The following is a 10132-nucleotide window of genomic DNA, read 5'->3' as shown; positions in this document are numbered from 1 at the left end:
GGATCTTTACCTAGGTTGCTAGATACTTTCTTCAACACTTTTCCTTCCATATTCACCTTTTCCAATTTCCCGCCATTGTATGTAACAAAAAAGCAAAAGTCATGGTATCCAATACCTTTTGCAGCAACCATCCACCTTGATAGAGTCGCCTAATGAGATATATCTGTGTGTGTTAAGAAACTGAATACTACCATGTGATATACAAACAGCCACCTTGTTTCCAGGGATTAGACACAATCCATTTGGATTGCCTGGCAGACTGACCTGGTACATCAGGCGGTTGGTCTGCAGATCGACCACCTTCACTGATTCAGTGGCAATGTCAGACAGTAACAGTATGTCTTTGGGGAGGAGGATCATGCCACACAGGTAGCATTCACATTTGAAAGATGGTGGTTGGACATGGATGACTGGGGCTAGGATGAACGTCAGGCTGGTCAGGTCACGGCTGACTAAGGACTGTTTTTCTGGAAATATAATATCAGTCATGTAACAACAAGACGGTTAATATTTTCAGAAGTTAATTAAGTTATGTAACCATGTTTTATTTTAAATTCCTGTAAATGTTAAACAAGAATTAATCAGACATAAGACGCTTTATCACATGACGTCACTTGTCTCGAGTGTAATATCACCATTACGTATTCTTATATTTTACAAGTGAAATACAATTAACATTGACGTAATAAACTACGCGTTAAATTGTAAACGGAAATGGAGTACAAATCTTTATTTGTGGCGACGAATGGGTCATGTGATTAAATAAAACTTACATCCGTTGCAAGCTTATACAACATCTTATGAATATCTTTTGGAACTCGAATTGGAAAAGTTTTAAAACTCGAAAGCTCGCCAAAGGCTCGATCTATAACTGTTCCTAAACTCGTTTCATATGACTTGTATTAAATGGCAACTCATGCAAGATCCTGTATTTTTTCCCGAAGGCTTTAGATTTTATTCAAATAAATTTATAAATGAGCTATTGTTCAAGAATGAAAGGCTGTTCTAAAAAGAATAAACACTATTTGGACGTCACGCATATTCACCTCTGAATAATTCAGACACATGTATGGCGTTGCATTTTGTCACCCTGGCACAAGAGGTAAAGTAATTTGAATATTATCAATTAAGCATTTATTGTTTTCAATTAAATTGTGTACAAACAAATGAGTAATTTTGCTATATTATACATGCGTAAAACAGTAACATACGCAAAGGTTATATTTAACCGGAAAATGTGTAACACGTGATAAAAAGTTAAAAACCGTTTGTTTTTTTGTTTCAGTGTAAAATCAGAAGAAATTTGAACCCCAAATGTTCTCCACTCGTGAAATATAGCTTGTGATGCTCACTCGGTAAAATATACTGCGGTCTTACACTGCAAACAACAATTCTCCTCTATAATGCTTTTACTGGATAATATTGTATAATGGCGAATATGATACAAAACTGTAAAAAATATGTATTTCGCAAACATTTTAATTACATTTATTTTACGCCAAAGAGAAGATTTGCTTGAGAATTATCATTGGCATGTTGTAATCATATTGTATTTGACATAATTTCAGTAAAAGTATATTGATTCTGTAAGATTTGCCTTCCCACAAAACAAGAAATGAGACTCTTATCGATACCAATCGTCGTTAATTAAAAGTTAAACATATCAGTGCTATTGAACGGCTGGTTACTACGGAAACAATTATTGTTATAATGTAGATATTTTAAAAAAATGTAGTTAAATATCAGATATTCTTAAAAAAAAGAAATTTTACTTCGTTTTGGGTTTTTAGGCTTTCGAGCTCTATTAGACTTTAAAGGTGCTCCTGTTGACATTGTATCGGCTGTGACCTTCTTGGCTCTTTGAGCATCCTGAATGTCCCTAAAATCTTATATGTCGATAGCAGCATCTGATGTAGATGTGAAACTTGTTTTCTCACATCTTTTGTCTACGGTACAAAAACGGAAAACTGTATCAATTCTCACTGATAGATTATCACATTGTCATCATCAATTTGTTTCTTTATGCAAACTTTCAAAAGTAAGTTCAACTGTTTCAGTAATAAATACAATTTCCAAAAGGTTTAAAATATCTTGAATTTTAATGAAAACTATTAAGAAATCATCGTTGCATAATATCTAAGCAACAAAATGGAGAACTTTTTAGTACCTATCTCTTTAATAGTACCCAGGCCAGCCTTGGGTGCCAGCAGACAGTCAATGACAGGGTCCTTCCTAAACCGATACTGATGAACATTCTTCTTCTCGTTTTCAATCTCGATCAGTGTTGATTTCAGTCCATCCAGCAAGTTCCTGGCTATCCGTGCCCTTATGAACAATTGGCTAGCGTTTTTCTCTTTCATTTCTAGTTTTGCGATATCTTTGACCTGTGCCTCGAGATGGACACATTTTGGCTTCAGGGTGTCCAGTAGTATTTCATCCATGTTTTTCATCTTGACCATGGTCTTCAGCAGTGCTTTTTCACGTTCATCAAAGTATTTGTTGACCATGTCTCGATATTCCTTAAGCTTTGAAATCTCACGTTCACCAAGGTCTTCAACGAGCTTAAAGCTATCTTTAACGCCAGAAGCACAGGCATCAATGTCATTCAGTAACTGAACAAGAAGCTGTTTTGTGGCGTCTTAATCCTCGCCCGCTTTAAATTCTGTAGCAATTTCAGAAATTATATGCTGTTTACAATATTTATGACCAATAAGGATACAATGATCGCAGTTAAGAGTCTGGTGAATCGGACAAACGTATTTGATGAATTCTCCAGGATGGATGTCACAGGGCTCTGTGCTCTCTACTGACGTAACAAAGCCTTTCATGGTAGTAGGCATGCTGCCCTTGTCAAGAAGTGTATGTAACTTTAATAGCCTTAGTCTTCTGTGTGCCGTTGTACAGTTCAAGCACAAAAACTCCTTGCAGGTAGTACAGTATGCCTCTGATGGAAGGGTTTCCCCAACATGAATGCAGGGCTTGCAATAGTTCGCGTGCAGGACAGAGCCGTCGGCCTGAAGCTTCCTGTCAGGGACTTCATCCATTTTCCGCCTGAGTAAGCAAAATGTGAAATTATATACATCTACCTACCAAATGTAATGTAAAATTGCATAAAAGGATCAATCAGTTACCTATTAACTGACAGGTTGTCGGGTGAATCGTATGCTTTATGTTAATAAAACAATACAAAATAGTTCCCAGTATGATATTGTATGATTGCCATGTAGCATTATGTTAATAATGTCCCACATTGAACACTGGTCAGGCTATACAACTAGCGATGAAAATAGGGTTTATATAATTTTACATTGGAGAGAGAGAGTGTCTCGTGGTATAAGTGTCCCTTAATCCAAGAAGTTGTAGGACATAATGGTCTTGCGGCTTGTGTTTCCGTCCCTTACCCAAGAGGTTGTTAGTTCGATCCCCACTAATGAGAGTGGTCTAGTGGTAGTTATGTCTGCCACTCAATCCAAGAGGTTATGGGAGTGGTAGGTCTAATGTTAAAGGTGTATGGCTCTCTCACCTGAATCAGCCACATGTGTCCACACCCTGGAGCCTATGAGTTCAATTCTCTCAGGAGGTGTAAGGGTGTCTGTCTCTTACCAAAGGTTTATGGGTTTGACCTAGGTGAAAGTGGTCTGGTGAATAGGTCTCACAAAAGATAATGAGCATTTGATCATTTTCCTTTGATTTGCCCCCAGAAAGTTAGCTAATTTTGCCTATCACCAAACAAAATTTGTTTCGATCCCCAGAATGATGTTAGTGGTCTAGTAAATTCCAACCAGGGGTACTTTCTCTCATCACCTCTCAAAAAGAACACCAATAATGATGCTCTTTTCAAGACATTGACTGAGAGTGATTCATATCAGCTTCAAACTTTCTTCACAACCAAGCTAAATATAATATAACAGCATAACGTAAACAACGAATTTACTTATGATTGAATGTCCTCGAAAATGAAGAATGAATATTGATGATTAAAAAAACTGGTAAAACAAATAAAATTGCCATACCTTTGGTAAAAATCAATCCTTATGTCGCCGGGCGACTTATTTCAACAAGATAATACACCCACTAAGTCCGTAACAGTTCAGTTTGATTAAACGACTTTTATCTCATCTGATGTATGACGAGATAATAGGTAGATATTTGTTTCAAATTTGGTGAAATACATGTAATGTAATCAAGTATACTACATATTTCAACCCGTTTTATGTAGCAATATTACAATACCTTGTTACATTAATATAAGATATTCAGTAATTGTAAAAGTACTTAATTTTTGAAATATTAGTGACATTTAAAACCATAACTTGGTATTGGCATTGCTAGGATCATTTATGTTGCAGAGACTTTCTTTAAGATAAATAGTTTATTTATATTAATATATTATCAATGTGGATAATTTACTGTGATAAAGATGATAACAGGTAAAAACCTAGTACCTCTACGAAGCCGTACCACAATAATGCGTGTAAAGGGAACTTGTTTAACATTTGGACATTCATTATGTACCCCTTAAAGCTGCACTCTCACAGATTTACCGTTTTGACAACTTTTTTTTTTATTTTTGTCTTTGAATGAGCCCATTTTTTGCGTAAAATATTTGGAACCAGTGATATAAAACTGCTGACAAAAGATCAGATCGCATTTGTCCATATTTCCATTCGAAAAGTTATGTTTAATGGCTAAAAAATGCATTAAACATCAATTTGAACATAAATATTTTTGTAAGCAGACTTATAGCACTCGTTTCCTTGCATTTCGGCAAAATTGGCTTGTTCAAAGACAAAAACAGTTGTCAATACGTTCAATCTGTGAGAGTGCAACTTTAAGGAATGATATACTTAATATAGGCGTAGACTCGTAAAAACACAAATAACCTCAAGAATCTGAATCGGCTTTTTATATGGACTTATTTGGAACAGTCGTCCCATATAATATGGTATATAGTAAAAGTGTCCTGTAAACATATAATGTGTGAGCAACAAACATTGATATCAATGAGTACTTGCAATTTAAAGTGTTCTTTATTGGGAATGAATTTATGGTGGCATATTACTGCCGTAAGGTAACCTGATAGCGTTCGTGAATTGTTTCTTGTTAACCATCTAGTTTTTACGATGATTATCTAGGGACTTAGACTGAACTCTCTTCGCAGCCAAGGCCAAAAGGCTTATTATTACAAGGGTGAATTAAAATTTGTCGACGAAACCTACACGTATCAGACTTATCAGAACGAACGCGTAATAAAGACAACAGTAAGACTGACAGCATTCAGACCACTGAATGGGACAGCAAATTTTGAAGCTAACGAGCATGACACACAGAATCAGGAAATGGACATGGACACTATAGTCATCACAGACGCTCAACCTGTGCATGCTAATTTAGATATGTCATAATGACTAAATAGAATGAAGGTCGAGGTCCGTATAATAAAGACTTTTTAGATAGCTTAGATATCTTTGAATTCTTAGAGACCTGGATTGAATCAGAGGATAACTTACAAAAAACTGTTTACAAACTTTTATAAAGAAGAATATATTAAGAAGATCTGTGTTAGGTAGAGCAATGTCAGGTATTGTGGTATATATTCATTGGAGGGTTTCAAAGTATGTATTAAGAATGTTCGATAATTGCAATTTTGCTATATTCATAAAGATAGATAAAACGGTCATTAATAGGAATACTGACATGATAAAATGTTTTACATACTTACCACCAGAACAGCCAAACTATTACCAATGCAAATTTAACAAAGGCATAGATATGTAAGAACAAACTCTACGTGTTTATCATTGACATTGGTAACTTCATTATTGCTGAAGAATTAAATGCGCATACTGGTTCGTTAACAGAAACCTTAAATTTTAACCCACATATTAACATTTTAGACGATATGAAGATTAGATGATATACACATCCCTGCTAGATGTTAACTTGATCCTAAGACTAATTCCTTTGGCCTTAAATTGATAGATTTTTGAAAAACGGGTTTAAAGATACTCAACGGCAGACTGTTTGCTGATAAATGCAAAGGTGATTTCGCATACATTGGTTCAAATGGATGCAGTGATATCGATATACGTTATTTGTTCTGACGACATTTTTTTAGCAATCATTATATGAGAGTACAGAGTTATTCAGCCCGAATGCCGCGAATGTTCTCATTTAAATGCGATGCATATATATACAAGAGGTCAACATAGACTCTGCACCATTTAAAAAGTTCAACTACTAGTGAGGGTAACACATCAGCATTTAGAAATCAGATTATAAATTGCTTTACTGAAGAGTATACCCAGAAATACATACATGAAATTAATAGCGGCAATTAAAGCATATCTGTGGTAATAAACGATTCTAATGCTGATCGTAAAAGATGCGGCGAAGTATGTGCAAAATAACTTGTTAAACGAAATACTAAACAACATCCATGGTTTGATTCCGAATGTGTATCCATGAAATAATTGAAGAATACAGCATTGCGATTATTCAGAAACAAATAACATAACCGCAAATTTAAATAAAAACTTTAGCAAAACGGGTGTTACATGCGACGAGAAAAACAAACATTCTACGATAAAGAATTAAACGAACTTATATCGACATGCTTAAATTGAGTACTAAGTACTGGGTAAAACGAATTACCGATTGCGGTAACCCAATATAACTCCAACAATGGGAAGAGCACTTTGAAAACCTTTTTAAAAGTAATATAAATGAAGAAAATGTCTCGCCTGAACCATCCAATCTGGAGTTCAGCAATGATATGGCAGATACTTTGTTTGATGATGAATTTACTGATGATGAAATATTAAGAGCAGTAAAAAATCTAAAACGGGATAAAAGCGGTGGAAAGATTTATTAATTCCAGTGTTTTAAATTTATTCATTTGATTTAATTTTACCGATTATACGGACCATTTTTAACAAAATATTTACGGAGGGCCAGTTCCTAGATCAACGGTGTGAATCGATAATCGTACCTATATACAAAAAGGGGGAGCGCACATCCCCGGCTATTATAGAGGTATATCATTACTCAACGTGTTAGGGAAATTTTATACAAGTATTATTAATAGATTTTTTTTACTTATGAGAGAGCCAAAAGCTGGTTTTAGAGAGGGGTACAGTACAATTGATAACCCGTTTGTTTTACAGGGTTTGATTGATGAAAAATAAGCAAAAATGGGGGTAAAATATACGTAGCATAATTATGTCGATTTTCTCAAGGCGTTCGACTTAGTCAGTAGACCCTAATTGTTCGAAATCCTTTCATTAAATCGTGTATATGGTAGATTATATAAACCCCTAACAGCAATGTATACTAAAGTTAGAGTAGGGTCCGATCTACTTATAAAAAACTACTAATTGCAAATAAATTTGATTGTCCAACCGGTTTAAAACAAGGTTGCCTTTGCTCTCCGATATTGTTCGTATTGTTTGTCAATGAGTTTGTTAAAAAAAGAATTGCAAACTAAAAAGAATTCAGCTCTTCCCTGATTGGCGAGAAATATTATGCCTACTATTCGCAAACGAGTTGGCTTTTATGGCGGACACTGTAGTAGGCTTTCGAAGAATACTTAACAAACTATCAGACTTTTCACAGAATTTTAACCCAGTTACCTAAAAATATATTTATACAACTGGTTATCTACTTATGATTTGCGAATTTCACTTAATAAGTGGTAACACGAATCTTATCTAGTTAATCAGTAAGTATATTACATGGAATCCACAAACCAAAAATAGATTACCTGTTAGCGCCTAAATCTGGAATGCATTTATATAGGTAACTGGTAACACGAATCTTATCAAGTTAACCAGTAAGTAAGTTACTTACTAAGTAGAATCATAAATCGCAAATCATAACTTGATAACCAGTTTCAGCTAAAAGCCAAAAAAAGCATTAATGGATCAGTGGTGACACGAATATTTTCTAGCTAACCAGTTATCATGTTACTTATTAAGTGGAATTCACAAACCATAACTAGTTAACTTGGTAATGTTGCACAGCTAAACAAATGTAACAGGTAGCAGTTTGGGGCACTTTTAAGCTAGTTTTTAGTCTGATGATATTTATTTTACCGAAATAGATTCACGAATTTTAACCAGATATCTAGATAATTATCGCGTAAATGATGTGGTTAACACGAAATAATTCGCAAACGTTAACATGTTATTTTAAGGCAGTTATATGCCACCATATGAATGATAAAAATCAAGTAAGAAATCCGTTAACTTAATCTAACATTAATTTACAAATATCAATATAAGTGTATTGAATCTGTTATTAGGGGATATATAACTAAGACGTTTTACTTGAAACGCACATATGGGACGACTATAACGAATCTGGAAGCACTTCCTAGTGGTACGAGTTCATATTGGTACGATTTCTCTGGTGATCATAAAGTTGCAAGTGGGAAGACATGTGGTACACGTGCGAGTATTATGCAATATGTAAACATACATCCAATCGCAGTTGTTGCCCTTGGATTGTATTGCCAAACGATTTCTTACCCTACATTTCTATCCAATCTTTACAGAACACTTAGTAGGAAAGTGATAGCGTATTAATTCTTCACCACTCACTTTCGAATCCTGACCTTTAATTTGAAATCTTATCATATTTTTTGGGGGGTAGTATATGTACTATTTTGAATACAAATTTTGTTCCAATATTTCTTGGTCATGTTTAATAATGAAATAAATCACTCCAGTAACATTTATCCAGCTAATTATGCAACCCTTCGAAGAAGAGGGGTATATTGCTTTGCACATGGCGGTCGGTAGGTCGGTAGACCAAAGCTTGTCCGAGTGATAACTCAACAATTCCTGGACGTATGGTCGTCAAACTTGACCTGGAGGTTGGGCCTGACCAGAAGATGACCCCTTTTGATTTTAGGGCTCATCGGGTCAAAGGTCAAGGTCACAGTGACCTTTAATGGTGAAATAATTTTAAAGCTTGTCCGAGTGATAATTCAACAATGCCTAGACCTATAGTCATCAAACTTAATATGGAAGTTGGGCCTGGCCAGTAGATGACCCATATTGTTTTTTGGGGTGATCGGGCCAAAGGTCAAGGTCGCAGTGACCTTGAATGGTAAAAGGTTGTCCGATTGATAACTCAACAATGCCTGCACCCATGGCCCTCATACTTGACTTGGAGGTTGGGTCTGACCAGTAGATGACCCCTATTGTTTTTGGGAGTCACGGGCCGAAGGTCAAGGTCACAGTGACCTTGAATGGTAAAAGGTTGTCCGAGTGATAACTCGACGATGCCTGCACCCGTGGCCCTCAAACTTGACTTGGAGGTTTGGCCTGATTAGTAGATGACCCCTATTGTTTTTGGGGGTCGTCGGGCCAAAGGTCAAGGTCACAGTGACCTTGAACGAAACAAGAGCTGTCACAGTATGTGACGAATGCCCCCGAATGTGACATTGACCTATGAACAAGGCCAGTACTTGAAAAGTTGATCTTGCCTTTACGTGTCAAATACATATGGCAAGTTATTTTAAATTGCCTCTAACATAAAAATACCACACATACTTGACAACCTACACTGTTATGTCCTTATAAGCAGCATTCCATTGTGAATGAACACCTAAGTGTGACCTTGACCTTAAAGGTAGGGACACGGGTCTTGCACGCGACACGTTGTCTTGGTATGTGGAACACATGTGGCAAGTTATTTTAAAATCTGTCCATACAAGGGAAAGTTACAGCCTAGACACGAGTTATTGAGCCGGACACACGGACGGACGGAAGGACGGACGGACGGTGCGATTTTAATATGCCCACCTTCGGGGGCAAAAAAATCTTGTATGTGTGATAATTTGTCAATGCCTGCACCCATGGCCCTTAAACTTTTAGATTTTTGGTGAACAGCATGTATTTTTAGGTCATAGTCAAAGGTCATGGTCATAACACACTCAATCCTCACACTATGAATGGTCATAATCTTAAAACTGCCTCAACGGCATCTCATGTCAGTGACAAATCAGCTGTCATTTCGGTCCATGCATATTTCATTCAATTGTCCATATAATCCTGACAACATGGTGCTCAGGTGGGGCATAATGTTGACAAACATCTCTATTTAATAACTGTTCCAGCCAAGTGAC

This window comes from Mya arenaria, chromosome 6, assembly GCF_026914265.1.
Source record: "Mya arenaria isolate MELC-2E11 chromosome 6, ASM2691426v1".
NCBI lineage: Eukaryota > Metazoa > Mollusca > Bivalvia > Myida > Myidae > Mya > Mya arenaria.
The sequence above is the reverse complement of the archived record's forward strand: the minus strand, read 5'-3'. Positions refer to the sequence as shown.